This window comes from Lichenostomus cassidix, chromosome 1Ab (assembly GCF_008360975.1).
Source record: "Lichenostomus cassidix isolate B80296 chromosome 1Ab, HeHo_3.0, whole genome shotgun sequence".
In the NCBI taxonomy this organism is placed as follows: Eukaryota; Metazoa; Chordata; class Aves; order Passeriformes; family Meliphagidae; genus Lichenostomus; species Lichenostomus cassidix.
In genome coordinates this window covers 802,217-828,872 of record NC_139481.1, presented here as the reverse complement: position 1 = coordinate 828,872, position 26,656 = coordinate 802,217, and the positions used below count along the sequence as shown (strand labels likewise).

The 26,656-nt window shown below is 44.0% G+C and overlaps 1 protein-coding gene across 3 annotated transcripts in view; it reads left to right on the top strand.

The window, feature by feature from the left end:
- PTPRO (protein tyrosine phosphatase receptor type O) overlaps positions 1-26,656 on the top strand; it is a 104,111-nt gene that overhangs the window by 7,664 nt on the left and 69,791 nt on the right. The window contains exon 1 of one of the 3 annotated variants that reach the window (XM_085049263.1): positions 25,571-25,706. The exons of the other annotated variants lie outside the window; for them this stretch is intronic. The gene's annotated coding sequence lies outside the window, so the exon portion shown is untranslated. Of the gene's footprint in view, positions 1-25,570; positions 25,707-26,656 lie in introns of those variants that run through there. 3 annotated transcript variants of the gene reach the window in all.

Sequence of the window (26,656 nt, the reverse complement as noted above, 5' to 3'; positions counted from 1 at the left end):
GACTCAATACACTTAATGAGCTCCAAAGGAACACTTTGGGTTGTGATTTCAGCTTCTGCTGCCTGGCTGCAGCACACTGGGATTTTATTTCTGATGATTTTTAATGTTGGAGGGGAGGATGAATTCAGGATTTCTTTTTTTTTTCCCAGATTTTTGCCTTGAAGTTGTGTTAGCTCATACTTGTAGATGTTTCCTCCCATCCATGCTGGAATACAGATTTCTGGGTTTTAACTACAGGACACAGAATAAAAAAGCCAAACTTCCCTCTTCCTCCTTCCTACCTCCCCCCCAAAAATCCCAAACCCTATCAAAACCCCCACAAAAACCCAAACAAAAGCTTTCTCCCAAGTTTAAAAAACCCCTAAGATGGTGGTTGTCCTGTGGCCCATATATCTCCCAGCTCTCTTCCATGAATCCTGACTTCCCAACAATATCACCCAAAAAAGCCTTTTTCTTGCACCTTTATAAAGTCAGACCTTCCAGTGAATAACCCCAAAGCCATTTGAATTGCTGGGTGCCAGGGTGGATTATTGCAGTGACAATGGAAAGTGTTTTGTGTTAGGAGATGATAATGAAAAGTGGTTTTGCATCTGCCCAGGCTGGGGGAGAGGAGGCAGGAGGAAGCAGAGCTGTGCTCTCTGCACCCAAAGGGCTGAGCACAGGGTGACAGAGGGGAGGAGGAGTTTCCCCTTCTGCCCCTGACAAACCCAGCTCTGTGCTGTCACAGAGGGCTGGGAAATGGGATTTTTCTCTGCTGAAACGCCCTAGTCACATTTAGCTCTTTTCCTCCTTGCATATTGGCATATTCTTGCTGTGTGCATATTTATCCAAAGTCTTTACTTGGAGTGTTGGACTGAAGGTCATATCATTTTTTTTCTCTCTCTTTCTCTCCTTCTTTTTTTCCCCTCCAGTCCCTCTGTTTCTAAAGATGTCAAGCTAAATAACTGATGATTTCTTCTGATGCCAGAAGGCCTTCATAATATGCATATGAGGGTTTAGTGTAGTTTTCTTTTCTTGCCTGCCTCTCAGTGCTCTCAATTGGTATGCAGAGCCATCCTCTCCCCACGAGCTCCTGTGCCCAGAGCTGAGGATTATGTTCTTATCCAACATATGTACTCAGCCTGAAATGCTAAATCTCAGCTACTAGAGGAACAGAAAGACGTTGTGGTTAAAGGAGCTGTGTCAAAGCAGCCAGGCAGATCAATCTAGAAATCATTTTGTTGGAGAGGCAAGATAAAGATTTGCTTTGAATGGCTGAGTCCCCTGACCAGTGCTAATTCATAAATTCAAATAGTGCTGTTCTGACTGGCAGGGATTAGGCAAATATGGGTTTTAGTTTAGAATAATAAAAGCCAGTTTTGTGACAGTGATGGAGGAGTCTCTGTGGATGCTGTTTTGTGCAGAAAGGGGTAGATTTTGGTCACCTGCAGCTCCAGTTCCAGGGTGGCTCTGTGGTGGGACTGGGAGCTCATCCCATGTTTTGTTTAATAATCCTGTGCAAAAAAATACTGCACAGGTTGGATATTCAGAAGGTTTGAAAGGCAAAATAACAATTTGGATTGACTGCCAAACATTATTTTTGTAGTTTTTGCTGTGACAGAGAAGCCTAAGAAGCTTCCCAGCAAATATTTCTGTTCTCCGGAAGGAGCACTTCAGCCCTAAGCTTTCAGCCCTCTAAAGAAAAATGGATTCTGGGTCAGTCAGTCAGTCAAGGAAAATTCAACAGCTAACAATCGTTTGAAGTTATCTGCAAATAGTTACAATTGTCTGAGATCTCTGTTTTCCCAAGAATGAAATCCTATCCCATTTTTCTCATTTATCTCTCCCTTGGCCTCTCTCCTCTCCAGCCCCACTCCTTCCCTTTCTGCCCCCCTTGCCAGCCCTGATTCTCCTCCATCTGCACTTCTCCCTGCTCAGTCCCTCTGCTCCCACCCAGCCTCTCACCCTCCTCACCCCAAATGAGCTCTGTAACCTCATTTCTCAGCTATTTTGCCTTTAGCTTCAGTGTGAAGTTGTGTTTCTCCAGTAAACATTTTGGGATGGCATTTTTCAACCCTCAGGAAAGGTTTCTCTGCACACCATTTGCAGACATTTAGCTCCATAGTTAACTTGCAGCAGAATGCTAAACAAGTCACAAAAAGACTGTGATTGCATGAAAAGCCTATTTTAGTGAAGATAGCTGTTATTCAAATAGAGATCATATTTCTCAGGGAGAAAAAGGGCCAATTACTGAGCTCTGTCACCTCCACTGTGAATTCAAATGAACTTCATCTGAAGTGATGTTGTTCCACTGATTTTTACCAAATGTAACTAAACGCAGCATGAGTCCCTGTGGATTTCAGCTCTGCTGGCTGGGACTGTTTCAGAACCTTGTCCTGGTTACAGTTCACAGAAATGGATGTATTTATGAACTTTTCCCCCTCAAAACTAGGAATTATTATTTCCTTGGTAATATGTGGTTGATTGTGCTATAGTCTTAGAAGAGTTGGGGCTCTGAGCCTTTGGGAAGAGCTTAAAATTGATTTTTATTCTGCCCCCTACTACCTTTACCTTTTCTTGTGAAACACTTAATGCAAGTTTGTTTGGGTAGTTTTGTCTGTCTGAATGATATGTGTTTCTTCCATTTATCATACTCTAAGCTTTCTGGTAGATCAGTTGGTCCTCCTGTGTACCAGGACAGGTTGATGGCCCATAAAATAGATTTTCTAGGACTATTGCAATGGTGATGTGATTTACACCCTAAGTTCCAAACCCACAATTACCAACAGTGGGGATCCCACACACCATAGAGGAATTTAATCAATCCCATTATTATTAATCAAGGATGCTTCCCCTGGAAGGTAAATGACCTCACTGGTGAACATCACTGTTTTAGTTTCTCAGTTTTTGCTAGAAAACCAGTCCCTGTCGGTTTGTGAAAGCAAAAAGTCATGTTCAAGTCTTTAGGTGATCCAATTCCTCAATTTCTGGGTGTCTGATCACCAGAGCAGGTTGGACTTTGCTCACAGGAGCTACCAGCCTCTCCTAGGATTTCCAACCTGCAGGGAGTGCTGGAATTGCTGTGCATGGAGAGGAGAACTCAGAGAGAAAAGTGTTGCCTTGAAGCTTCTGAATGTGTTAGGAGAACTGCAGATGCCTCCAGAGCTCTGAGTGTGGATCTGAGCAAACCCAGCAGATCTGAGTGAGGTGTGTGTTCTACACAATCCCAGCAGATCTGAGTGAGGTGTGTGTTCTACACAAACCCAGCAGATCTGAGTGTGGATCTGTGCAAACCCAGCAGATCTGAGTGTGGATCTGTGCAAACCCAGCAGATCTGAGTGAGGTGTGTGTTCCACACAATCCCAGCAGCTGGCTTTCCTCAGTGTCACACTGACACAATCACAGGGGAGCAGCACATTTTGGTGACCTAGAAATGAGTGCAGAAGGATGCTGAGCTGCTGCATTTCATGTCCTGGAACATTTCCTGGGTGGTCTTTGTTCAGAGGGAAGAATGGCCAGAAAGAAGAGCAGCTCAGGTGTGACCATGGGCTCAGTTCCCTTCTGGCCATCTCTAGGAATGTTTGTCATTAAGTGGGACTGGACAGCCCAGCTGGCACTGAGATAGGTTTGGAACTGAAATACATTCAGGTATTTCCCTTGACCTGAAGTGGAAGCATTCCCTTGGTCAGCAAACCAGTTGTGACCAGAAAACCTTGCTGGAGATCATTTTGGTAAACTGCAGCTCTGCACTGAAATGGCTATTTTTAGGTTTTTATTCCAATACAGACAGAGAGGAGTTTCTGCTGAGGTGGGAGCATCTCTGCAGATTAGCATGGGACAAAGGATAATTAAATCCTGTTACCTAAAGGAGCTGAGGGCTGGAGAGTATTCACACTGCTGTTCACATACTTGCTCGTGTCTATCTCATTTCCACGGGAAAATGAAAATTAACGATGCAGTATTTGATATTTTAATGATTCCATATCTGTGTTTAATTGCAGTTTGTAAACCTGCAGGTTGTAAACCTGTCATGACTATGCAGTGAATATTCTGAGTTTATTTTCTGGTTTGCTTTGGTTTTTTCATTATAGATGAACATGTCCTGTTCAGAGAGCTTACAGCTGGGTGTCCTCCTGCCCATGACACACCCAATGCACTTGCAGGAAGGGGAATGAGATCCAGGAGAGCAAATTGCTGCCTGTTCTGATCACAGGAATGAGCAATTTACTGAATCCAGACTAAATTCCTGTCATAAGTAATGCATTAACATTGGTATTACACCATGAGGATTGCCCTTCTGCCATTAGTAAAACGAAAGGAAGTTCACCTTTTAAATTGTATTCAGATTTCTAATGGAGCCCTTTGAGTGATGGGTTCATCTCATGCAAGCAAAAGGAAGTGATTTACAATGTCTGTCAGTGGAATATTGTTATGTGAGGAGAGATTAACAATCATCATTTCAGACTCAACAGCATTTAGATTTCTGAATTGTCTGTTTTAATGCAAATGCTCTGCCTTTAAATACTGTGCTCTGTCTTAATTAGGTGAAATAAGCCTTCCTTGCCTGGGCAGTCCCCAAATTAGTGACCAGCCTGACACGCTCAGGATCATGCTTTTGCATTGTTTCATCTATTCTGATCATGCAAAGTGCAAGAATAAAAGCAGCAGCAGCTGGTGCCTCCCATATGGAGCACAAGAGGCTCTGAATTCCTCTGGATTCATTTCCAGTTTTCCTGTTCACAGGAGGCTGACAGGCATTGCTGGGCTGAGATCAGCCCTTGCTCTGTGGGGATTGCTGGGGAGATTCACCTCCCATCAGCATTAAAGAGTCTGGACACTAAAAATGACATTATCCATGAAAAAGCTGTGCACAGCCTGGGGCTGAGCTGTGCTTGCTGTATCCTCCCTGCAGGGCAGTGGGGGATCCAGCCCAGATGTTTCACATCTGTAAGGTGTGTGACTCACCCTGCAGACAGCATCTCTGTCCACACAGCACGAGTCCAAATTGCCCCCATTTTGGAGAGTTTCAGCTGGGGATGGAATAATTCCAGTGAGGAAACTCCAGGTTTTCTGGCACCACTCAGTCCCCATCCCTGGCATCTCTTTATTTATGCCTTTCTTGTCCTGTGCTGCTTTCCTTGGCCATGTGGCAGCACAGGCAGAGGGTTTGGAGACCACAGATAGCAAATGGATCACTGCAAATTACCTGCCATCCTTTGAGATTCAAATGAAATTTCATTGAAAAGCTGTTGGTAAATAATATGGGAAAGTGAGGGGTAAAGTCTTTCTAGCAGTGCATGGTGAGATCCTTTGTGGGGGTTTTGTGCTTCAAAAAATCATGTTTTGAGAAGTGACAACTTGAAACTTCCACGTATTTCACAGCAGATATTAGCAGCAGTATCTGTAATAATTATTGGACATCACAGTGAAACCTGCCTGGCCTCTGGTTCCACTGTCATCTGGAAACTCCCATTAGACTCTTTGGATGTTCTAACTGAAGTTCATATCTCTTAAATGCACCTTTCGGGCTGCACATGATTTTCTGGTGTGAAAAGCAGAGGAATTTCAGTATCTCTTGCTCATGAAAGCTTCTGGGTAATTTCAGCAGCTCTGAATGAAGTAATTTGGACTCAGGTTTTCAAAGCTCTGAGAGAGGTTTAGAAGAACTTTAATGGGAGGTGAATATTAAAGCATCAAACCTGTGTTTTAAGTCCAGAATTGATTTCTGCTGCCATCACAGAGTGAGGATTTCAGCCTGAAGTCTCAGTGATGAAACTAGCCTGAAACCTAGTCAGGTTCTTCCCTTTGTCATGTTGTAGGTTAAGCCAAGAAAGCACAGATAAATAAAGAAATATTGATGAGAGACCTTCTTGCTTTTTTGGTGCTAGAGTTTGGCTCTTAGGGTGCACAGAGAGCTGTGGGATTGTTCATCTCTGACTGCAGGAAATCTCACTGGTGTTGGATCCTCAGTGCCACACAGACATGCAAAAGGCTTTAATTACCTCACCCAGTGAGGAACTTTGTTCCATCAGCCTCCAGCTTTTGGATCTCCACAGACTGCAGAGCTTTTGCAGTTTGCTTGTGTTGGTTGTTTGACTGCTGTCTGCAAACTCCTGTTTCCCATATTAACCTCCATAACAAAATTTTGCTGATTTTGGCAATCCCTTGGTTAGATTCCTTGGGAATCTTTGAATTAGTGTTATCCAATCCATGGAAGTGCTGTGGATGGAGCAGAGATCTCAGGCTGAAGGAGAAGCAGCAGCATCGTTTCCTTTGACACCTAATCTGCTGATTAAAACTAACAAGAAATCAGATGAGATTCATTTGCAGAACATCCTCCTCACAAGTTGAAACATTAGCACCAGAAGTAAAATCAGGTTTAAAGTGCTTTCATTTTCATTGGTGTATTTACCTAGATTCTTCTTACACTGCACAGTGAAACCACATTATTTCACTTTGTGTACTTTGCTGGGCTCCATTTAGTAGTTTGGATTTTTTACTTGATTCTCATGGTGTAACATGGTGTTGTGGTTTTTCTTTTAAATAGAAGAAAAAGGTGGGGTTTGGGGCTTTTCTTTGGTTATCTGAGTATATATTTTTTTCCCCTCTTTTGTCATGCTTATTGTCCATTCTTTAACCGTAACATTCCTAAAATCTTTGCATCCATATCAGGCTCCATAATATTTTCCCTGCTCTGTTTTTGTTACTAATGTTTTACAAAACCCCAAATTGGCATGCACCCTTTGAAAGGCTGAAGTTTCCCTTTGAAGTGTGGTGTGCTGTGGAGCTGACAGCTCTGTGAAAGCAGCAGGGCTGGAGATGTGGAGAGAGAAATCCTCCTGGATACAACCCACTTCTCCTGGATACAACCCACTTCTCCTGGATACAACCCACTTCTCCTGGATACAACCCACTTCTCCTGGATACAACCCACTTCTGTGCCTGAGCTGGAGGGAAGTGGGGCAGCAGATTGTTTGTGGATGAAATGTGTGCTGAGGATTGCTTTGCTTTTTGGGTTTGGATCAGACTGGTGTTTCTTCCACCCCTTTTTGTCCCAGGCAGCTTTATAATGTAGATTTTTGGTGCAGGTGTCCTGTTCCTTTTCAAATCAGGGCAACGCATTGCTTTTATTTCAAGTTGTTCTCAGTGTATGTATTTCTATTATTGATAACATGGGGTGAGATTTATACATAAAATAGTGTGAGTAGGAAAATAAAAACTTCACACACTCCCTGCTAATTAAGCACACATCGAGACCCAATCAATTATCAATAATACCCAAATCCTTTGGTAATACAATTTCAAACGAATATTTCTTGAATGAACTGAGTGGCTAGGAATGGTTTTTCTCTTGCCACAGCTGCATAACACCAGCAGCACAAGATCATAGCTAATTCCCATGGGAATATTTCCATTTCAGCTGCCAGTCTGCCCTGCTTTGCACACCAGTGGAAGTGCCTTTCCTGGCTGGCTTTCTGGGAGGGAGTTTGCTGTGCCACACAGAATGTCCCAGAGGGTTCTGATTCCCAGAGCTGTCACTGCACTGAGCCCCAGCGTCACTCAGCCCATGGCAATCCTTCTCACTCACAGAGCTCTTCCCTTTGGTAACATCAAAAATCAAAAATAAAGGAGAAGTGGCTAACCAACCCCAAAGCCTCTTTTCCATGGAAAGGCAGAATTTCCCTCCTGGTTCTGCCTCTGCCCTGGCTCATCATCACAGCTCTGTGCAACACACCTTGACTTGGACTTTTATAAAGTCTAAACTTCATAGAGTTTATATATATATAAACCTACTTTATATATATATAAACATATATAAACATATATATATGTTTATAGGGTCTTGGCTTTATAGAGTCCAGAAATCTGGACTTTCCCTTGGCACCAGTGGGTGAATCTTCTCTCTCTGCCTCCTCCCTGCTGCTCCTCTCCTGATCTCCCAGCCAGGCTGATCTGCTCCCCAAGCAGGAGCAGCATTTGCTCTCCATGCCCTTGGAGGTGGATAAGCAGAACCTCTAAAGAGGTCATCTATCCCTCCCCAGTGCCTCCAAGCCATTCCTTCCTATTAGCATCACTTTTTTGCCATCAACTTATTTTCACTGAGATCATTATCAAAACGCAGCAAAACTAATTCAGAGAAGAATATGCAGAGGAAATAAAAATATGCTAATCCCAGGGAATTACTTTTTCATGGCTGGAATAAAAGCAGCTTCCTTCTCTTTCCCTTTCTGCCTTTCTGCTTTTTATTTCACTTTTATGGCTGCAATTTGAAGTCTCAGGCCCTCGTTTTTCCTCGGTGTAAGAACAGCTTACACATTTCACTGGCACTGCAGAGGTCTTAATGGGAATTTATCTTCACCTTGTCAGAGGGTATTAGGAGACTTGTGACAGATGTTCTGCTCCTACCAGAACGAAATTTTAAGCAGGGTGCAAGTGAATATGACATGGATATTGTAACTGGTTTATGCCTGGTTTCTGCCCCTTCTTTTTTTCTTCTTTTTTTCCCTTTTTCCCCCTTCTTCTCCTTGAAGTTATTTTTCATTTTTTTTTCCTTTTTCCTCTCTTTCTTTCTTTTTTTTTTCTTCTTCCCCTTGAAGTTTTTTTTCCCCTTTCTTCAGAAATCTGAAAAGGTTCGTCATTAGCTGGCAAAATTAGTGTTTAATCTCCTGATTTCCACCAGCTCTAGGTGTTGGCTTTGGAAATACAAGCAGAGCTCTGGACCAATAACTGTCTGAATTGGAAAAATTCAGAAAAATCAAGGACACTTGTCAACAATCTGAATAACATCTGGGAGTCCTGCAAGACCTCAGAGGAGATAATTAGAGTTTCATGCCTTAAGATTGCTGATGTATTTAGAACACTTTATTGTTCTGTGGAGCACCAACAAAACTCGATTTCAGCCTCAGGAGCTGATTGCTGCTCCTGGGAGGGAGGATGTTTAAGTCAGAGCCAAATGGATTTCATTCCCCTTGTGCTCCCATGTGGAGTGGCTGAGAGCAAACACTGCAGCCCCTTGGCATTCCTCTAGCTCCTTGCCATTTAATGCTCTTATCAGACAAACTGTAAACAGGAGCAAAATTAATTATTCTCTACTTACACGACAAGTTGGATATAAGGTAATCCCCCTGGGAGTTTATTATTTACCTGATAGAGAGGAAAAATTACTGCAGGGTTATCTGGAGGCTCCCTGGAAGGTGAAGATGAGTTTTGTGTTCAGTTATTTATACATCCTTCCCAACCTGGGAGCCAAATTTTGCTTTGGACATCACAAAAAAAGCAGAATTTCGGAGACACCAACTCCTGGAATGGCAGCTGGCTTGTTTCTCCTGGCCTGAAAGAACCAACATATGGCAATTTCTTTATTCCTAACTCCATTCCCTGCATAAGAAAGCTGCCAGATTGTTAATTCTGCAGACAAAAATCCCAGTGCTCAGCCCCACTAAAGATGCAGTGCCAGCTCCACATGTTGCAGTTCTCTCCAGAGGCTCTTTTTTGGGGTGAAGCTGTGCTTTGTGCCCATGGTGAGATCTCTGCTCCCTCCTGCTGGAACCCCTGGGGTTGGAGAGCTCTAGGGCAGGGACTGCATGGTTGTTCATGATGGATAAAACATCAGTAAATCTGTTTTTCTTTCCCATCAATAGGACTGTTGAGTTTTCAGTTCCCTGGTTCTGGCCTCTCTTTTCTTTCTGATGTCTTAAAAAAAAAGTTAGGCAGAAAATTGAAGTGTTGCTAATGTGAAAAGTCCTCCAAAATGTCTGACAGGAGAGGAGTTAAGGCATTTGCAGCAGAGGAAAGGAGGGAAGGATCTAATTATAATTAACCTTTTGCTCTGTCATTTTCATGCTTTTACCTCGAAATTTTAATGCATCTTCCAGATTTGAAATCAAAGATCTAATGCAGGAATAGACACAAAAACATCTCTCCCCTCCCTGCCCTGCAATCTGGGGGGAAGGAAATCATAATTTCAAGAGCCTTTCTCCTGCAGCCCTGTAAATGAGAAGGGATTGTATGGAAACCTTAATTAGAAACCTCAGTGAGAACTCCTGCAATGCTAACAGATGCTTTAGGGTGACCCAAGTGTTAAACAAGTAAACCTTTGTACAAAACTTCTCCCACTTGCAGCCCATGGCAGAATTAGCTTTGACCTCAGCAGAGGTAAAACCTAAAACTGGAGCTTCCCAGAGTGCAATCAATGGAATTCAAGGTTGTGTGACACAATGATTTTTCTTATCTTCCTCCAGCTAGTCTGTTTTGTAATTACCTAGTGCTTCTCCAGGCACTGGAAACAAGATTGTGCTTCTAGCAGATATTGAGAGATTTGGGGCTTTTCTTAATAGAATACAGGGAGACACTGAACATGTTAATAGTGCATTGTGATCTGAAAGCAGTCTGGTTTTAGAAATTGAGTTCACTGTTAAATCTCTTAAAGTGTTTCCATTTGGTTCAACTGGGCATCATTAAAAAAAAAAAATCTTGCAAAGAGTAAGACTGGCTCCTTGGTGGAATTGTCATTTTGGGTTTCATGTGTAAAGGAAGGAGATTCATTGAGCACCTGACTGATATCAAGAGTCTGTGAAATTAAAAACCAACTAGTTATTGTGCATGCCTCCAACGAATTGTGAACACTTCTGCTCATCCTAATTATCCAGAATTCACAGACCAGCATGGCTTGGTGGATCAAGCTCTCTCAGGACCAACTGGTGTGGTAAAAACACCTTCCCCACTCCAGCACTAGCAGTTTTTAGCTCTTTATTCACATAAATTCCATATTCACATGAGTGCACAGAATCAATTTTCTGTGGTCTTCTGGCTGGAGAAATTTTTCCTGGCTGATTGTCTCAGTAGTATTGCAAATATTAGCCATACCCAAGAGAAAAAAGGGACAAAAAAAGGCAAATATATAAATCTGAGTGCTGCTCGAAAGGGAAGAGGTAAATGAGGTAGAAGAAAGGCTTTACAGATTAGAAACAGGCTAAAGAAAAGCAGCTTAATTCAGTAACCAATTGCCCAAAGCCAATTTTAACCATGAAGAGGTTTGTCAGTTCAGCTTAGAATAAAATTGGGGAAAAAAAAAAGAAGTACAAACCCAGAAATGAAATGGTTTAGCCTTCCAGGGTGAGGAGAGAGCAGTGAGAGAGCAACAAACCACCACATCTGCAGAGCACTGGGGAGCAGGAGCAGCCAGAGTGGCATTTCTGATTTACCTCTGTGCCAGGGCAAGATCCTGACTGCAGCTTCTTCTATGGGAAATTGGTGCTCAGATCTTCCTGCAATTCAACTGGAGACTGATTTCCTCCTCTGCAAATCCCATTTTCTGGGCAGGACACAGGCAGAGCCAGAAGCAGCACCCCTCAGGTGACAATCCATGTTCAGCTCTGCAGCTCAGCCTGGCAGAAATTGGGGTTTAAAGCAACAGGGATGTGACAACAGCCTTTGGTGTTCTTTAAGGATGTGATTTTAATGGTAATTCTGCAAAAGGGAAATCTGGAGGAGAGAAAGGAATGTTTTACACAGGGAAGGGAAAGGTGCTGAATGGAAATGCTGAATTCCCATCAAGCCTTTGGCAGTGAAAGGACATTCCAGGAGCTTCAAAGTTCTCTCTTATTGTACACGAATTTGCATAACTGTCTCATCCCAGCACTGAAAATACCAAGTGCCTCCAGCCACAGAACAGGCAGTGTGTGTCTGATTTCAGTGTGACAAAGGAACTCTCCAGGAGAGGAGTGCTCTCCAGGGACTGCTCTGTGATTTCCTTCTGAAGTTGGCTCAGCAAAGGTGTAAAATGGTGCAGATGAAATCATTCAGGAAGGAATTAAAAAAAAAACCCACAGCCTGGTGAATGAGGTGTCTTCAAACCATAGTCCTGTGATGTAGATGAGAATTTAATCAATATTCAGTGAATTTGGTGTCTTGCCTTTTTCTGGGGTTGGCTGATGGACTTCTTGACCTTCACTCTCACACTGCAGGGACTCAGTTCTCCTTTCTCTTTGCTCTTTGAGTTGCACCAGTTTGTCCTTTCTCAGTCCACCAAGCAGCCTTCAGCTCCTTGTGAAGGTCAGGAATGTGAAGAGGATTGCAATAAAATAATATTGTTCCAAAATGTGCTTTTTTATTAGCAGTAAATGTTGGAGCAGCTGCTGAGAGGAAAGGATCATAAACATTATGGGGCATTTTTAATTACAGTAAAAGGCAGTTCCAGCTTTTGTTATCCTCTCATCCTTTATATTCTGCTTGAGTCTTTTTAGGGTAAAACTATGAATATTGAATTCTGTCAGTATAGTATTGCAGAGTTCATACACCTGAGGAATCCTCATCCTGTTTGCTTCCAAAACCAGATAGAACTATCAGCAGAAATAGCTGATATTCAAGAGCAAGAAAGTTAAGTGAAAGGAATGTGGCAATTGCTTTTTTTGGCATGAACAATGCCAATGACTATCATTTACAGTCTTTGACTATTCAGGAGGAAAAGTTGGTTTCTGTGGCACATACTGGAAGTGGGTTGTTCTGTTGAATTTTTGCTCCAAACTCTGGGCAAATTCAGCTGAGGTAAGCCTAAAAAAAGAGCAAACAGACTCAGTGAGGATGGGTTTGCCTGTGATTTCTCTCAGCATGGCATCTGTTGCCATGCCTTGAGCCAGAGCCTGGCGTTGGAACTCTGCCGTGGCTTTGGGAAAGAGCTGAGGTGACAAGCAGGACTGCAGTCCCACTGACCCACTTCTGTCCTCAGCACAGCTCCACTCCCTGCACAGGGAGGGATTTTGTGCATCAGGGCAAGCCTGTGCTCCACTCCCTACGTGATCAGAATTCACTGCTACATTTGAATTTTCAAGCCACTCACAAAGTGTTGTGGTGGTTTTTTTGGGTGTGGGTTGGTTTGTTTGTTGTTTGTTTTTTCCTCTCTGCCATTCCCATTTCTCTTAGGCTGACTGACTTCTCAGCATCACAGCCACAGGGTTTGCTTGGTTTGGCTGCTGGGATGCAGTTTTTGCTGGGATTATAAACAGAAGGCATTGTTATCATCCTTGTTTTGACACAGAAGGAAATCCAAGATTTAAACAAGAGTTTAAAGGAGGTGAAAAAAAATCCCCCAAACTCACTTTTCCTTTCAGTTGCACAATTAGTTGCCTGGTACTAATTTTAATTTATCAGGAAAACCAGGAAGAGTCAAGTAATGAGGAAGAGAAGCTCTTGCCCTCATTCCCACCTCTACAGAGCACTGGCATTGCTGCTTCCAAGTGATCTTTTCTTTTTTAGGACATTAAATTTAAATGTTTCCTGCTGTCTTCCATGCACTCACAGGTCAGTGTCACAATTAAAGACAGTCTTTAGTTCTTGTCTCTCCTGGCAGGAATTAGCTGGGGAGTTTCTTAGGGGGAGGAGGGACAGAGGGAAACTGGATCTTTGTGCTAATCCTAACCCAAAATCTGCTGAAGTAAATAAAAGCTCTCTGTGGGCTTAGAAGTGTTCAGTCAGGAAGTGCATTTGTACAAGCAGAAGCAAAAAAGAGGTGAACAATCTGCTTGTGTCAGCTCTGCTCACCCTGAAGATACATCCATGGCTTTGGCTTCCTCTTTTATTTTTTTTTCCTCCCCGTTAACAAGAATATATGTCCTGGAAGTGACACAAAGGAGAGATTATTATTGCAGCTGGAAATTTTTGTTATGGGTTTGTTTTGCTGCTCCTTAAAGAGCCCATTGAAATGTAAAAAATGCCTCCATCTCATCTCGTTTCATTTCTCTATTAGCATCCAGACCCCACGCTGAGGTCATTAACAGCTCAGGTGTATTACCTCACCGGTCTGTTGCCATGGAAATAGCTCCAAGCATTTCCATTCCCCTGGCTCTGCTCTGCCCATGCATCCTGGCAAGAAAGGCTGCAGGCAAGGGAGCAAGGAGCACTTTTAAAGCATACTTTTAAAAATATTTTTAACATTTTAATATATTTTTGATATATTTTTAATATATTTCAAATATATTTTAAATCTATTTTAATATATTTTTTAATATTTTAAAGCAATATTTTAAGGCGTTTCAAAATCTTTACCTACCTGCAAATCTCCCCGTGCCTGGAGGTGGTTTTATTCAGACACATTTCCTTCTTACCTGCCTGATTTTTACCCATTACTTTTGTGTGCAGGTGATTGCTGCAGAAAACAAATGGCCTCTACAGAAAATAATAATAATCATGTAAAGAAAAAGGTTTTTCCTCCCATTTGTTTCTCACTTTTCTAGCTGTTGCTGTGCATGGCTTCAGGCAATGTAACTATGCAAACTCTGCACCTAATATCATTTTTTCTATGGTCTGTTCATTAATGGACCGAGCAGCAGACAGTGTCATGTTCTCCCTGAACTTCATGGTTTGACTTCTTCTCTTCATCCTCTGCTGGTGAATATCAAATGCTGGTGAACATCAAGTGCTGCTTTGCACCTTTCCTTTCAGGACCTTCAACAGCTTCACACAGGAAGCTGATTTCTGATTATCCCCGTGGAGAAAGCTGTAGATATTTCCAGCAGAGAGACTCAGCCAAGCCTGTTAGCTGGGGAGGAGCTGAGGCACCAGCAGGAGCATCTCCTCTGGGGGAAAACCAGGAAATTTCTCTTCCTGTCTTTGCCTTTCTGCTCCTGTGCTGTTCCCTGCTGCCTCTCAAACTTTGAAGCCCTTTTTTTTCAGGATTTTTTTTTTGTCCCCTTCTAGAACGCCTTTGAGCAAACCCCAGACAGTGCAGTGAGAATTATGTTTTAATCCACCTGCTTTGAGCCCCACGGTGATCTCCTCCTGCCATTCCTGCTCATGCTGTAGCTCACAAACTCGTGTTGGGCACAGTGCTCTGCAGACCTGCTAGCAGCTAGTAACTCCTGCAGTCCCATCTCCAGCCCCAGCAGGGTGGGATGTGCTCTGTTTGCACCTTTTTCTGGGAGCACAATCACTGCCAGTGATGTCAAACATGTAAGAGGGAGAAGATTCAATCTGTGCAGTTTCTGGGAGCTCAGGGGGTGTTCTGGTGAGAATCCTGTTTGTCAGTGACTATCAGAGGCTGCAGTTAGTGTTCCACAAGGTTTACTGGGCTTTTCCTGGTGAGAATCCTGTTTATCAGTGACTATCAGAGGGTGCAGTTAGTGTTCCACAAGGTTTCCTGGGCTTTTCCTGGCTGCTGGTGCAGGAATTGGCAGTTCAGAGCAGCAAGCAGGCTAGAGCAGCAGCCATGAGCCTGAGGTCATGTAAAACCCCAAAAACCCCCTAGAGCACAGGTTTGTTTGAACTTGAGAGCAGAGAAGGTTGCAGGATTTCTGGCTAACCCTTGTTAGTGACAGACTGAGGCTTTGAAGCTGAGAGATCTGATTACCTCATTCTCTCCTCTCCACCTCATCCACCTAACACACAAACTCACCATTTCCCTCTGCTCTCTCCAGCATGACAGCCTTGCAGAGGGCACTGGGCATGAAGGGCAGCAGCAGCTCTGGTTTTTTACAATACTTTTCCTCCTGAACATGCAATTCCCCATCTTGCTCTTACCCAAGCATGAGTTTTATGCTTGCACTTGAAAGGGAAGACTTTTTCAGGCTTTGAAATTCCCTAGAGAGGAAAATGCTGGGGTTTTATTGCCTGGTCTTTCATCTGTCAGTTTGAAGATGTGCAGAAATGGAGAGATCCTCGCCTGACAGTGGCTGGTTGTACTCTGAACTATGAGGAATCTCTGCCAAGTTGCACCCAATATGATAAAATTCTTTATGGAGGGAGCTGTGCAAAAAAATTATCATGGAGTGAGATGTTGGAGTTTGTGGTGAGACAGAATGTTGCACTTGATATTTAGCAGTGGAGTTTGGCTTGATTTGCAGTGCTCTTGCTGAGGATGACCTCTGGTAGGGAGCAAACTTACGCCCATTTGATGATGTTTAAGAAAAAATATTATCAAATTAATTCTCCTGGCTGCTGCCTTCAGTTCCTGGTTTGGTTGGTGGGATGCAGAGTTTTTGGGACTATAAATAGAAGGCATTGCTATCATCCTTGTTTTGACACAGAAGACAATCCAAGATCTAAACAAGAGTTTAAAGGAGGGGAAAATCCCCAAAACTCCCTTCCCATCCATACCAACACTGTAAATCTCAATTACAGAAATGCAGTCAGATAGGTGTGGGGCCATTTATTTCCTTTAGCTGCCAGCTCTGCAGCTTTCTGTTTATTCTTGCTGAGGATGAAGAATGCATCCATTTTTAAAGAACTCTATATAAACCACTAGTGTATCAGTTCTGATCCTGTGGGATTGTTTTTTACATTAAAATTTGTACTAAAACAGGAGGACAAAGAAGAACCCAGAATCAGGCCCATAGCCAGGAATGTGGGAAAACTTAAAAGCCAAGCAGAATAATTGGATCTTCACTAACAAACTGACAGAAACTGTCACAGATAATCAGATTAACATGGCAGGAAGCCCTGCAAACAGTGACAGAGTAATGTTCATTTCTTCCCCACAGGAAACTTGGAGTTTAACAAGCCAAAGAACAGGCTAGCTGTGCATAATGTCATTATCAAAGGCAGAGGGATGTTTGCTGTCACACCTCCACCTCTCTCTTAAACCTTCTGGGGAAAGGCAGCACTGCAGGTGCTTTCCAGGGGAATTTGGGAATAACTTGGCTATTTCTGTCCCCAGTGCCACCCTGCACTGCCACAGCTGCACCAGCACGGGTGACAGTGACCATCTGAACCTCCTCTTGGAGTGATGTGTCCTGAAATGACTGTAAAAACTGGGAAGTAATTTTAGCACAGCCCAGCATGCTGGAGAAGCATTCTGACAAAGCTGCTGTCTGCTGATAAGATATGCATGAAAAGCCTTGTGTGACTTATTTGATTGAGCCTTTCAGAGCACAATTAAGGGAGACTCGGGGAGAAGAAAAGGGTAAAAAAAGCAGCAAAAAGACAAACATAAGCCTATTTCCAAATCCTTCCCCTTTAGATATCCAATAGAGTGATAGCAAAATCCTAATTCTCCAGATGTGTATTTGGGGAATCTCAATGTGTGAAGAGACTCCTCTTTAAGCCTGGGCTTTGTGGAAACCTGCCTTCAATTCCTTCAAGCTGCCTCTGTTGTCTTAGGCAAATCACTCTAATCTTCCCCTGCCTCCAGTCTCTGCAGTGTGGCACAGATAGATTGAGTTTACTGCAGATATCCAGATTATCAGTGGCACAAACCCTCCAGGAACAGGCTGCTTTGATCTGGCAGTGAGCAGAGCCTGGTGAAGCTAATGGGAGCAGCAGGATCAGCTCTGCTGTAGGTGTAACAGAGCTGGGGAGCTGGGCAGGAGAGGGATTTCCCCTCTGCAGCAAGAGTGCATTTTGGTGGAGGAGGGAAGGTGGAAATCCCTGCTGGGCTCATGTTTGTGTCCATGAAACATCAGTGCATTTCTGCTGACTGTGCATTCTGCTGTCCCTGCATTCCTGGGGAGGCTCTGATCCATCCTCCCCAGGGCCCAGGGGTGATGAATTCCCTCTTCTCCACATGCTCCCATCACTGCTCTCTACATGGCACAGCTGGGCTGGCACAGCCCTGGGCTGCTGCTGGAAATGTGTTTGCTGTGGGACAGAAACTGGGATAGACCTGTCCTGAGCTGGGAGGGATGCTGCCTGGGGAGCTCAGAGTGCCTTGGGATGCTCAGTGACTGCAGCCCCAGCCCTGGGGGCTCAGCAGTGCCCAGGCTGGAGCTGGAGCTCCTTTTAGCCAAGGGAATTAGCCAAGCTCATTCCTGCAGAGTGGAGAGCATCACAGAGTCCCAGGCTGCTATTTGATGTATTTATTTTGCTAACTCTGCTGTCAACATGTCTATGTAATTGTGCTGGAGCTTTGTTGAGTGCTGCTCTCTGTCCTTTGTCATGCTTTCTTTATATTCTCAATGCTGTAGCAAAGACACAAAGTTACTTTTCCATATCCTTCTGTGGTGGTTAGGCATGGTGTTCAGAGGCAATCCCTGAGATCAGAGATGGTGGGAAAAAAAATTATTTTCTAGTTTTCTCTATGCAGTTACTTTTATTCTTTTACTTTTTATTCTTGATTGATAGGGAGATCCCTCATTAGTGACCAATGGAGTTAGAGGACCCCAGAATAATTAAAACAGGAAGGGATTTCTGGTGCTCATCAGGTGCAAACCTCTGTTTAAAGTGTGAATCTATTTTGTAGAAATAATAAGCTTCTGGTCAAAAAACAGAAAGTGAATTTTGAAGGTGTGCATTGACTTTTCTTCACTGTGTTAGATTTATTTCAACAAGCTCTGTATTGTTATTTCCAGTAAAAATCTTACAGGTATTTTATTGTTTAGGAATTTTTATACTGTTCTTGCTACTTTGCTCAGCTGATGTTTCCTTTTCCTGTACTTTGTCCTTTTTTTTGTAATAATCAAGCTCCTTTAGGGAAAGGACTAGTTCTTACTAGTTGAATTTTGATTGTGGTTAGATTATAGTAACAATACTCTTTGAAAAAAGATGACACCACCACCTGCAGACAGGCTCTTTGCAGGGATGCTAGATACTAATTTTCTGTGACAGGACTGTAGTACAGGATGTCCAACATCCATTGTAAAATGTTCTTTCCTGAAGCAAAGAACATTGGGGATAAAGAGTCACCACTGTGTCTTGTGCATAAAGGAAAATGAATGTTAATCATGGTAGTGATTAACCAGCAGTGATTCCATCAGGATGCATCTGATGGAAACAAATGTGTGTTATTCTGTTTGCTTCAAAAATGGTTGTATTTCCCTCAAAACAAACTACAAAATAAGTCTGCTCTGAGATGCTTGTGTGCCACTTAGTGGTCTTGTGGTGTCACATGGAAAGAGAAGGTGCACAGAATTTTGGATCCCTGGCTGTGTCAAACCCTTAAATGAGAACTGTGTGCCAAGGCAGCTCCAGGCAGCTGGTCAGGCTGAGGTGAAACCCCTGAAACATGGACAAGTTCAAACAAGCTGCTTTAATAAGGCAGTGCTTGGAATTGCAGTTTGCAGCAGCTGCTGGGCTGGTTCCCTGGCAAAGCAGAACTCCTACAAAGCCCCCTGTGACCCTGAGGTCACTTGGTCCAGCCTTGTCATCCCTCCAGGGAGGGAAAGGCACACCCAGGGCCCTGGGGACAGAGATTTGGTGCTGCAGCTCTGCTGGGCTTCAGCAAGGGTGTACCAAAGCTGGCAGAAATGGAATGTCAGAATATCAGAATATCAGAATATCAGAATATCTATCAGAATATCAGGGCCCTGTAGGGTCAACCTCACATCCTGTAGCTCTGCTGGACTTCAGCCAGTGCCTTCCAAAGCTGGCAGAAATGGAGATTTTGGGGTCACCCTCACTCCCATCCTGCAGTTCAGCTGGGCTGTTGTCTCCATTGGTCTTTGCTGCACATCAAAGGTTTACAGGATGAACTGACAATGCCAAGGGGTTACAAATGACCTTTGAAGCAATCTAACCATCAGAGCAGGCTGAAGGCTGAGGGTCAGGGACTGGGAACTGTGCTGGTTGGTTTGACTAGCAGGGATCACTGAAGCCTGGCTGAGCTTTTGTTTTGGTGTAGTTTGATTTCTGAAATGACTTCTGCTTTGGACTGCAGTGCAGCTCACAGGTTAGCAGGTGAACTAGCTGGGCTAAGTCCTTTGAAGGCTCTGCCTACAGCAGGAAAAATAGGTTGTAACTCCCTAATTTAAAAGAAAAATCATTAGGAATCCCTTTGAGTGTTTCATATTTTCACAAGTGCATTGAGTTTGGGAGCTTGTGCTGGTGCTGCTCAGACACAAATGGAGAGAGAAGCTCCACATCACACATCTGCCTAGAAAGACAAATGCAGCTTGATGAGCAGTGCTGCAGCTGGAGATGCAGTGATGAGATGTGAGCTGGCAGCCCTGGGCAGATGTGCAGCATGGCTGAATCACTGCATGCAGGGGCAGAGCAGGACCTGCAGCAGCACAGACATCACTGTCTGAAAAGCTGGGGGGCAGCAGGACAGGCCAGCAAGAAATAAAATCTGGGAGCCAGAAATGGAGAGCAGCACTGTGTCAGAGTGGGATTTGCTGGGTTTGGTTTTGGTTCAGATTCAAAGGCATGGCACAGTTCTTCATCTTCCCACGCAAACAGCTGTGTGTAAATCTGCCTCAAATCTAGCTTTATTTTAAGGATAATCTCTTGGGCTAGTTTTTTGCTGATCAGTCAGAACTTTACTTAGGCACATATCGATTTCAAGCAGACTTTCACTGAAAAAGTTATTGGGTGCTAAATGACGCAAAATTACTTTTCTTTGAAGAAAGACTGATTCTGGAAGAGGTGGTGTTTTCAGGACCTGAGTTTCCATCTTTGTCCCTTTCTTTTCCCCTGGCTTTTCCTCCTTTCCCTGCTGCTCTCTTCTCTTTCTCCCACCTTCTGTTTGAGGTCTTCCATGGAAAATTTGGCAGCCTCTACATCGTCTTGGTGAAGAATAGGGGAAAAAACAAATCTCAATTTCTTTCTGCAAGGTGAAAGAACAATGTCCCACCGCTTAAACCGATGAGTTCAAGTCTGCCAAAACCTAAAGAACCTTCATGTTCAGAAAGCAAAGTCTTCTCTCCCTCTCCAAGCCCAAACCCCCAGCTCCTGATTTAGGAGCTCATTTAGGATCTCTCTCCTTTCTCCTGCCTCACCATGGGGCTGTGAGTGCCCAAAGTTCTCTGCTTTCCTGGGGCAGAACATGCAGCCCAGACTGCAGGCAATGAGGGACAATGCAGAAATGCCGAAATTCGTTTGCAAATGTGTCACTTCACGCGTTTTTCAGCAGGTGTCAGAGGGGTGGCTGTTGTTTCCAAAGCGTTTAATTGGCGCTCCAGTTTGCCTTGGTTTAATTGCTCAAAAATGCAGCGAGAAGCAAACCTGTGAGTGGGAGATTAAATAGGACAGTCTGTCTGCAATGAAATGGAGTTTCCTTAATTAAATCTGCTCCAAAGTTGCTAAAATTTTGTCACTTGTTGTATTTCACCATTTAGCTTCTGCAAAATGTTTCTACAGCCTTCTCCTGGGTCAGTCAGCCTGCTGGGGTTTGCCCTTGGGGAATGGAGGTTTTTTGGGTTTTTTTTTCAGTGTTTTATCCAGAATGTGGTGTTTATTCCTCCATGGAAGGGAACCTGTAAATGCAGGTGAAATTTGCACAGTCCTCACCTGACAAGCAGCCCAGAATGAGTTGGGTTAATGACACCAATTCCTCTGGAGCAAACTGGGCACTTTGGCTGCTGCAGTTGGTAATTAGGGATTTCAGCTGCTCTGCACAGAACGAGGCTGAGCTGACAAAAAGGTAATTACACTGCAGAGCATTCAGAGGCAGGTACTGCACGTATAATTACTGGAGGATTGGTGTGTGTGTGTTTTCTTAGCTCCACAGCCATCCCCCAACAACAGACCCAGGGACGGCTGTGCAGGGTGCTTGCCAAGAAAAGCAAATTAGAAGGGTTATTACAAACCAGTGTTTTCCTGTCTTCAAAGCCAAATTTAACAAATGCTCTCTCCCTCCTGAGAGGGGGAGGAAGAAATGGAAAGAGAACCAGAGAGCTGAATTTCTGAAAGAAATGAAATGACTTTGTTGATGCCTCTATGGTTCTGTTCTGCCTTTGCTTTAGCACTGCCAATACAATAACTCAGCAGAGTGGCAGTACTGTGCTGGAGGAGGCTGTGAGGGCTTCAGGATTTATTTCCATGTGGGTTTTTTGGCAGGCAGTGGTCATCTCTGGGGCTGGCTGGGAGCAGCAGCCACTGCCTCAGTGTGGAATTAAACACACAATATCCATCAGGATATGGTAAAGATGCTTTATTGCACAAATCCAGGGCTCTTCAGCTCTGGTTTGTTCTGAGTTTCCACACCTGTGAGGCACAGCAAATGTGCTTAACCAACACCACAGAGCAGACAGGAGCAGCATCCACAGCCCCACTGTGAGCACTGATTGTTCTAATTATTGTTTTACAGTTATGGAACTTGATTGTCATCTCTAGTTCAGCTGAGTCACTCCCAGAATGCTTTCCTAGCTAGCCAAAGGAACAGAAGTGAGCAAGGATTTCACCAGGGCAGCAAAACCCTCACTTTGCAAGGCTTTCTGCTCCACAGCACCTCAGGATTTCACATCTCAGCAGGGCTGTGTCCCTGCCTGGGCTCTCTGGGCTCTCTGCTCTGCTCTGGGTGAATGCAGATAAGGTCATTTTATCCTTCTGGCCCAAACTGTGAGTGTGCTGGGGGTGAATGCAGATGCATGTATCTCACATATTTCACATTTCCACGTTTTTCCTGCTGCCCCAAGGGTGAGCTAGCTGCAGCCCTGGCAGGGATGAGCAGCCCAGCCTCCCTCAGAGGAGGTGGCACTGAGGACAAGGGAGCTCTGCTCGTGCTGCACATCCTCAATTATTCATCTGCCTCTGCCTGCCATGGCAAAATTGGAACATTATTTCTGAGGTCTTCATGCAGGCAGATTTGCTCTGCCATGTGAAAAAACTTAGCTCCTTTCATGTTCTTCTACTCAAACCCCCTTTAGAAAAAAACTAACAGCTCCCCCCTAACTCAAACCCTCAGCTCAAAACCTGGAGGTTTTTACAACCAGCACTAGTGAGCTGCTCAAAGTTGTGTTTTCTTGGCCACAAAGCAGTTCCACAGTTACACACCCTGACTCTTTTCACATAGAAAGTCTTTTCTGTGCAGGTCTGCGTTGTTTCTAATGTTGAATCTAATTTGGATGTGCTCAGATACAGCACTGACCAACAGCAAAGCTGCTGGAAATTGGATTTTTAAGAGAGCAAAACACTTGCAGCAGAATAACTAAGATGATATCTGCAGTTATCATGGTAGAATTTGCATCTCCATAATGGAGAAATCCTTGCTGATAAAATAAGAATGGAGTTCTACATGAGGTGATGAAAGGCTTGTGGAGAGGCTGTTTGCTGGAGTGTGGCACAGTTATCTGGAAATGATCTACAGTTTTCAGTGCATATAATTTTTAGTGCATTTTTAGTGTATAACATGATGTTTCTGTGGCATCCTGACAGTGCTGTTGGCATCCAGTGGTGTGGGGATAGGAAGTGCTTGGATTAGACAGGAGGGAAGGAGATGCTGATGAAATTCCTCCAGATCAATAGGTCCTGGGTTAAATATTGCCTTGAGATTTGTCATTTCAGTGTCTCTGCACACTCAGCTTGTACTGCACTGATTTTTTTATTTTTCTAGACACATTCTCAACTATTTCCTGATCAGGAGAGTTTATAAAACATTTTGGTTTTTTCTCACTCTTTAGCAAAGGTGTAACTTTTAGTGCATTTATATAACAGCAGCCAGTGTTTGATGTGTCCTGGGCTATAACAGCTTCCCAGAGTCCATCAGCAGGTTAGTTTAGAGGATGGAGAGGGGAGAAAGGGTTTTAAACAATTGCTTTAATGACAAAATGAAAGGTCATTGCATTTTGGATTTCTTTCCTTCTTAGGGAAAAAGGCATGAGAGTGATGCTTGGGGGAAATGATTTAAAATAGGAGATTAAAGAAGCTCAGTCTAGTTGGTTTATCCATGGGAAGGGAAGGAGTCACTGTGGTTATGGTCTAGAAGAACCAACACTGATAAGAGACTTCTGATACTCAACAGTGTTTTGATCTCCATATTTCTTATTCTGTTAGATCTGAGGATTTGATGCTGAGTTTAACATGCAAAAAAATACATTATGGATAATTAATGTCTGTAGATACTTGGGGAAGTGGTGGATTCTTCCTCACTTGTAAGTCCTTCATTCAGTAACACCTACCTCCTTTACACATGTTTTTCTTTTATATGTTGTAAGGTAAAGGAAAGTTTATAAAGATGATGCCAAGAACTGTTAAGGCTCAGGAAGAGGTTTAGGCTTTAGGCGTAGAGAAGTTGCTCAGTGTTCTCTGGCCTGAGTTGTGGAAAAGATCTAATAAAGCACAGAGTGTTGCCTTCTTTCCTTACAAAAATAAATCTGAGAATATGATCAGTAAGTACAGTGAGCTGTTACAAATCAGTTGGTACTATGAAGCAAAAAAACATGTAGTAACCACACACATTGGGAGAGAAATGACCAAGTCAAGGATTTCCTGTCTTATTTCCTTCTGCCTTAGCAAACCTTGTCAGCTGGCCTGGCTGGTGCTGCTGAAGCAATAATTTGTGCTTTGTTATTTAAGCAATAATTAGTGCTTTGCTGTCTCTGCTAGCATGCAGCAGAGGTGCAGCAGTGCAGCTCCAGGCTGCTGGTGGTTCCTCTGCCAGGGAAATGTTCAGTGATTCTGCAGAGATTGATTAAGCAATGCATCCTGACCAGGCTAGCAGCAGCACTGGGAAATAATCACACCTCTGGGAACTTTCAAGATTACCACACTAGCCTGGGGTTCCCCTGGGTGTATTTACCACCTGGGATCCTCACCATGGAGTGATCATTAACAGACAGCTCTTTGTGTTTGAAATATTTTGCTGCTCCTGCTGTGGTCCCTTGGTCATCCATCTGCCCTGTGGGACTTGCTGTGGGAGGAGACAGTAAAGCCACACTGCTGACTTTAAATCTCTGCTTCTTAGGCTTTATATTGCTTTCCATCTGCACCCAGGCTGGAGCAGAGGTCCCCATGTTATCCATCTATCTCATCCCATTCTCTCTGGCAGTGAAATTCAGCCAGGACCAGAGCCCAGCACTGCCAGCCTATCTCCTGTACTGCAGGCAGCAGGTGAGCAGCTCTCCCAGAAATGACCCAAATAAACTGATGTGCCCTGCCAGTGACAGCTTGGTTGCCATGCTCTGCCAGAGACAAGAGTTCTGCATGGCTTTGTGGTGCAGACCTTGTTTGCAAGCTCAGTTTGTTTCTGGCACAGCAGAGAAGGAAGGAGAGAGCTTTTCCAGCCTGGCAGGAGGGTTTGCAGCAGCTGCACAGGTGGCACTGAAGCACAGCCCAGCTCTGCCAGCCCTGCAGCCTCCTGAGCTCCTCTGCTCTTCACTTTCTGCTCATATCCTTGTGCTTTGCCCTCTGCTCTGCTCTGAGGGGAGCTGAGGATCCAGGCAGCTACTGAAAAACTCCCGTGCTGCCAGAATCCCATTGCTCTGCTTGCTTACACACCTTCTCTGAGCAGCAGGAAATAGCAGCAGTGAAACCATCCATCGAATGTGGGCTGAGAAGTTGTGACATGAGGAGAGCTGTTGGCAGAGCTGGCTGTGCTCAGGCAGGGGCTGTGTCACTCGTGTCACTCGTGTCACTCGTGTCACTGTGTCACTTGTGTCCCATGTGTCACTTGTGTCACTCGTGTCACTCGTGTCACTTGTGTCACTTGTGTCATTGTGTCACTCGTGTCACTGTGTCACTTGTGTCACTTGTGTCACTCATGTCACTCGTGTCACTGGTGTCACTCATGTCCTGTGGCTCCTGTATGAAGCAAGGCTGCACAGGCAGCCCCAAGCCTGGGCAGACCTTTTTCCCATCTGTCTGCAAAACACCTCTGTGGACAGACCCTGAGTAGCTGGAGCTCTTTCAATTAAAAAAACTAATTGGGATTAGCAATTAGCCCTTTGTTTCAGTGGGCTTTGGCTGGCTTGCAAGCAGCTCCACCCCCAGCACCTGGGAGTAGCTGCAATGGATCTGAATGAGCTGCAGCTCAGCAGCACTGGGGAGGCTGGAAAACCTGCTCTGGCAGGGCTGAGCTTCCCGAGAGCTCCCAGCTGTCCTGGGGGAGGATTTTTGGAGCACAGGGCAGGAGAGAGAAGCCCTGGGTAAGTCTGTTTGTGCAGATAGTGCTGCTGTCATCACTGAAATGATGTGTGGTGCAAGGCTTGAAGGCTTTGCTCCTGATTTAGGGGTTTCATTTAGCTCTTCTAGAAGAGTTTCCAGGCTGTGCATGAGGAGGAAGAACAGGACATCAGGCATGGGAATTTTCTAAAAGCTGGAAGGAGTATCCTAGTTTAACAGCTGATGACTTCTGCATGTCAGTGTGTGGAGTTTCCCTGGCTGGATCAGCAAATTCCTGTCGACTCAAACTACAAACTTCTGGCTTGTGGAGATATTGGGTTTTGCACACAAAAGGCAAAAATCTTGAGAGTCAAATTTGAGAATCATCCTAGCTTCATATACAGGATTTTTGGGGGATGCTGGGTGGATTTTGATTGTTTGGTTGGATTATTTTGGTTTTTGAAAGGTCCACAGTAAAGAAACAGGGAGGAGAACTAATAAACCAGATTGTAGAATACAGATATTATTGAGGCCAGTTTTGTAGGTTAATTAGATTAAAATAATAGAATTCAGCAGTATTTTGCTCACTGCTGCATTGACTGGATTTAGGATAGCTTTACTGGAAGGGAGGGGATGTTGGAAAAGGATGATGTAATCCCAAACTGTAATAAAAAGTCAGTTCAGTAGCACCCCTTAAATGAGAATGGCCTTTGCAAAGCCAAGCTGAAGTGTTATCTGTTGAATAATGATGCAGTGAGCAGCTATTGCCTTCTTGCTCTTAGCATCTGTCAGGTTAAATAACTCCTGCATCAGTCATGCTGCAGCGTGCAAAATGTCATTTTAATAGAGCAGTGACATGGGATCAATAGTACCTCCTTAGAAAATTAATTGTATTTGTCTTGTGCTGCTTGCTGGATTGTCAGGAGATCACAAATAAAGCAGAAAGTATTCAGGGTAATGAAAGTGAATAAAACTGTGTTTCAGTAGTATTGAA